General features: G+C 38.9%; 1 long non-coding RNA gene across 1 annotated transcript; it reads left to right on the top strand.

Annotated features, from left to right (window-relative positions):
• Positions 1 to 2,265: 2,265 nt before the first annotated feature.
• On the top strand, positions 2,266 to 5,118 carry LOC123124120 (uncharacterized). The gene is made up of 4 exons (XR_006460982.1): positions 2,266 to 3,028; positions 3,105 to 3,346; positions 4,027 to 4,110; positions 4,630 to 5,118. It is a non-coding gene; the product is annotated as an uncharacterized lncRNA (long non-coding RNA).
• The last annotated feature ends 610 nt before the right edge of the window (positions 5,119 to 5,728 follow it).

Here is a 5,728-nt window from a genome sequence, read left to right as displayed (position 1 = left end):
GGGCCTGAGCGGGGGCGGAAAGCCGTGGGGAGTCCACCGGCAGGAGGAAGCAGTAGGGGCCGATGGAGCGCGGATGCGATACACTGCCTCCCGAGGTGCTCATCCGCCCCAGCTCGCGCGGAAGCCGCGGGAGGAGGGATGAGCTCGACTGGACGTCGTCGATCCGAGAAAGAGGGAAGGAGCGGAATCCAGCCAGGAGGCGGCTCGGCTCAGCCCAGATCAACTCCCCGCTGGTCTCCTTCATCTTCATGTATAATAATGTGGCATTCTAGATGTTGCATCCCCGATGGCAGCAGCCAGATTTGGCGTTCGTGATGCACGTAGGTACTTTTGTCCTCCTTGCCTTTCATTCTTCCCCTCTCTTCATGTATTCTGTCTTATCCCATCGCTCTTCTTTGTAGTGGCTGGATGTTGCCCCTGCTTGATGGTGCTGGATATGCCAAGAAACTAATCGATGGATGTGGAGTTCCCTCTCTCGCTCTCAATGGCGACGCAGATCTCCTTTTGACCGATTGGCCATTGTTTCATGCAGCCAGTTGAGGTTTGTCTCTGAGCTTCCCTCTTTTGTTTTTTTGTTGGTCCTTTTTCGTTTGGTAATTGAGAGGATTGCATGCTCCTTCCTTGAGGTGTGTAGAATTTGCTATATTACATAGACATCGTATTCCAAAACTGAAATATGTTGAACAATCCTCCGATGATTGAGAACCAAAATGAGACCTGAATTTTTATTTTACGTGCCTTTCAACTTTTTACAGGTATATAATACACAGTTCAGTGGCATAATTATGATTGAGCACCAAAACGAGGCCTGAATCCAACTTCTTACAGATATATTAAGTGGGCATTTTTATGCATATTAGTTCAGAAAAATCAACTATTTGTTCCGAGGGAAGCTAATATGAGCTCCATTACTCCAATGTAGGTTGGGGTGTGCTTGTGCAGATAGTCGATGAGGCGCTTGGCCTTGTAGCTATAGGCTGATTGATAAGCATGGTTCATTGTTATTTCCTTCCTTTATAATAGTTAATGGCACTACACCTATCTCAGTTCTCTATAGACATCACTCTTGTTTCTAGCCATCAGTTTTGTTTCAGCAGCAAATAACCATAATGAATTGATATTATTTTCTGTAGTACTGTAAGGGAAGTAGGTTCTCCAAATAAGTGCGGAAGATTGCAGCAGCAAGGGTATCACTTCACTAGATTTTTCTACTTGGTGGGCAGCTAAATTAGTTTCCTTGGTCCGATTCTCGACTTATCACAAAACTCTCTATCTCTATAATTTTCTCTTTATTGGTGTTGAAGGCATAGATCAAGTGCTACATGGCTATGCTCTTAGGAGCTTAGAGCATCAATGGCTGACCTCCTTTCTATTTGTTCTTTTTCCTAGGATTTGCGTGTGTTAATCAGTTGAATATATGAAAGGATACAGAGAGGTCACAGGTATATATTCTTCAACAAATAGAAATTATTCTGTTATTTTCTTCATTCGATTAAAATAATAGCAAAAGTGCCCGTGCGTTGCAACGGGAGAAAAAAAACCATAATCTCAAATGGCCATGACCATATTTTGCTTCATCACTGAGATACACTATCACTCTCAATTTCCTGAAATCATGGGCAATTTTTGAAACCGTGAAATTTTTTTAAACTCATGAACATTTTTCAAATTCATGAACACTTTTACAAATTTTCAAACGTTTTCTAAAATCAAGAACTTTTTTGAATTCATGAACATTTTATACTATTTGCAAACATCAAGAATTTTTTTAAATTTTCTGAACAATTTTCTTGAATCGGCGAACATTTCTAGAATTGAAGAACAATTGTTTGGAAATTGGTGGGACCATTTTTAAAATTGAAAAACATTTTTTTGATTTAACGAACATTTTTTGAAATGCATGATCATTTTTTAAATCAGTAAATGTTTCATAAAATAATAAACTATTTTGTATGTCGAGAACATTTTATCAATTTTTAGGATATATTTTCATTCATGAACATTTTTTGAATTGTCGAAATTTGTTCAATTTCATGAACATTTATTAGTACGTGAACTTTTTAGAAAATCATGAATTTGTGATTTCCCGAACATTTGTTCTCAAAATTGCTAATTTGTTATTACAAAATCACTAACATTTTTTTGAATCCACAAACATTTTATGATTTATTAAAACATTTATTTCGTAATTCTCATTTTTATTTTTTCAGAACTTTTTTGAAGTCCCAGATTATTTAAAGTAGAAAAAATAAAAAGAAAGTAAAATAAAAAATAAGAACGGAAATATATAAAATAGGCAGCCCGTCATGGGCCGGCCCAAACTGGCGCGCTACATCTTCTCCCAGCCCGCAGCATGCAGTATAGAAGGTCGCTACTGCATGGACGGCCCAGGCAGAGGATTACTCTGTCTGAAACGTTTCTTTATCACTTATAGATAGCATTGATGGGTAATATTTTGCAACTTTGAGGTCAATTTTCTTGACGTACTGCCGGAAGCAATAGCCCCTTTATTATTAGTTAGTTATAGATTATAGATAGATTTGGTTTATCATAGGAAGTTCCTCTGTTTATGTGTACTGCTCTCAATAAAACATAGGCTAGAAAAGTTCCCTTTGGTATGGATTCTCATGTTATTAAAACATTTGTGGTGCAGCCTGTTAGAAAACTCCGTTTTCCAGTCAACAGTTCACTTGCTTTCTAATGCATGTAATATTGCTGACTTTTCTTCAAGTGCTATCTGGTTTGTGTGCAGTTTATGGTTCAGTGTATCAATGCAAGTAGTTTATGGCTCAGTATATCACTGCAAGTTCCTAACACCGTCAAATTTTAGTGTTTTTGTATTTTTTGTCGATGCAAACATGTTCTTCGACTATAAGACAATAGAGGTTTGTTTTCTTACCAGGTGTAATATTTTTTTGATGCATTGCAGAGTTTGCTATCAAACTCTCAAGCAGCAAGAAGATAGCCAACCTAAATGAATCAAAACATGAACAAGTGTCGAGAAGTTAAGGATGCCGAAGTGCAGCTGGTATCGCCTCTATTTTTTTGTCTCAAATCAACCGCAGAAAAAACTAATGGATAATGATCTTTTTGCCAATTTATAGTTGGCTTCCTGCTATGATTCACTTATCGGGAAGTGAAGTTTCTGTTTCTCCCGTCGTGCGAGAGCATGTGCGTCTGCTGCCTGGCGCTACACCCGAGTTCGCGCCGCACCATCAAGCATTTAAATGCGGCCTCCTCTCTTTCTACTTCTCAGGCCTGCGTGGGGCGCAAGGAGCAGTAGGGGCAGACGCGGGCGCCTCAAACGGCGGCTGCTCTTCTCTGGCTTGGACCAGAACCCAGCTGGGTAAGTGCAGAGGAGCGAGTAGACCAAATGGTGCAGCCGCCCTCCTCCCCTCTCTCCCTCCCATTCCTCTCACTCTCTTTCGGCACCCTCCTCACCGTTGGCCGCGTGCCCTGGTTCATCTATCTCTTTCTCTGCCCCTTTGTCTCTTATTTATTTGATTTGATTTGATTTGAGAACAGAATCACTAGCGATATGTATTTTAGATTTAGGTCTTCGAAAAGAGTATGAGATGTCTGAGGCAAGCTTTTTATCCATGCATTTTTTCCTATTGCAATATTTAGTGATTTCGGAATAGAAGGTTTGGAAGTATTCCTCACAAAATAATTAAAATCCTTGCAGATTTAGGCCTCTAATTTACGTGTTTGTTACTCTTCAACATTCAGATCATTTTTCTACATATAATATTTTGCAAAAATTGATTCAGATGGTTTGTGTATAAGTTTTTTATCCAGAGGACATGAAATATATTCAGAAAGCGTCAGTTTTGTATTCTCTGTCTGCTTTCAGTTAATCATTCAAAATTTCATGATACATCGGGTTTATAAAGGGCTATCTCACAAGCACTTGACAGCAAGAGAATTACACCATGACATTGCCTCAACTGCATGTAATGGCTGATAAACAAGCTATTCTCCAAAATAAAATTGTTGCTTACTCTGCTTACCACCTTCTCATTTCAGGGCCTCTAGCTATAGTCCTGGAAAAGATGGTGTTTAGAGCTATATCTTGGAAAATACTTCTTGGCATTCCATTAAATTTCTGAGGTAACAATTTTCCATCGCTTCTACACCATAGTGTGTGTTCCATAAATAGCCTGTGTATGGTATTATAATTGTACTCTTTTCCTTTAGATAAGGTATTTTAATGTTTCATTGTTCTCCATATGCAGTTAGTGTATAGCTACTGCTAATTTTTTGCCTTCTGTACTTCTTTAGAAAATGCTGCTGAACGTAAGAGTAGGACAATGCTAGATATAAATGATGCTAATATGCTGTGGAAGGCAGGAATATAATGGCATGCACATAATGTCAGGATGATTAAGAGGCTGGTTAAGTCCAGAAATAAATTGACTGGGTAACTAAATTAAGCAGTGCTATCAACCTATCCTCCTTTAGGCTATCCTCTTTCTCCTGTTGGAAATTATCGTCTCCTATTTATTCTGTGAACTTCCGCACAAATGACACTCAGTTTTCAAGTTGTTCTTTCCATTTTCTTTAAGGAGCTCCTTCAGTTAGTATGCTTGAATATTACAAATTTGTAAATTTGGCCGACATGCCTTAAAGTTCTTGCTAGGAGGTTAGAAATGGAGGAGCTGGACATGGAAGGCGAGAAGGCGGTCAGACCGAGTTCGCCTACCCTACTGCTACAAGGACCACGAGGTCGCATCCTTGTGCGCGCACGTAGAAGAGGAGCACCCACTGGTGTGGAGATATAGTTTGCACAATGTTCTGGTCCGGCAAAGGATTTTAGATGTGCAAAAGAGTAGTAATGTTTTTGGCATGGTCTTGGGGTAGAAAATATTGATCGTGAAACCTGGAGATAGAAAAAGGAGCTTTTCACATTTGTTGCTCTTGAATCCTGACTAGCAATTATAGCACCCTCAGGCCTCACTAGCAATTATGTCACCGTATTTGGTTGTAGGTTACTTGCCTTCTTCTTTCAACCCATCTCTCTAAGAATTATAGTGCAGGTTTTGTGGGGCAGGTTAAAGAACCCAATACAATGCTCTTTGAGTCGAGTTTTTGTATATACCGAGGCATGATTCTTGTGTGCACTTCTTACTGGAGATGATCGTGGTGTTATTTGCTTTGAGAAAAGAAAGAGACGATTCGATCGTGCACTTCATATCATCACATCAAATAGAATAATCGAATAGACTTATATATCATCATATCTGCACACATAATCTCTTCTATGATTGTTTACCTCTTTAGTATACTGTTGTTAGATGATGAACTTACGCTATTTTATGCCAAGTAGTTAAAATTGGGTGCACCTTCTCATGGATCATACTTAGATTTTGCAACTGTCGCCCATAGGGCCATGATCAGGAGTAAATTTATACAGATTTTGATTTGCATGTTATTTTGTCCAGCACGAAAGGCACCAATGGTGCTATTGTTATGCTTATTTTCACCTGATAAAAAAATGTAGTTACAAAATCTGCTTGAAGTTGCAACTGTAACTGCATCTCTGCATTGGATAATTTCTTGGACTCGTGTACAGTAGTTTTCATGATCTTTTCTTGGCATGCCAAAAATTTTCTTTTCAAAAGAAGCCCATAGGAAGTATAATTAGGCATCTTCAGCTGCAGAAGTTTCTTTCAGCAGGCTTTTCCATGTTGATATATCTGGATGGTCCGAGTTTCAAAAGATTTTCTTA

Source organism: Triticum aestivum, chromosome 5D (assembly GCF_018294505.1).
Source record: "Triticum aestivum cultivar Chinese Spring chromosome 5D, IWGSC CS RefSeq v2.1, whole genome shotgun sequence".
Lineage (NCBI taxonomy): Eukaryota > Viridiplantae > Streptophyta > Magnoliopsida > Poales > Poaceae > Triticum > Triticum aestivum.
This window is presented reverse-complemented; position numbering and strand designations above follow the sequence as displayed.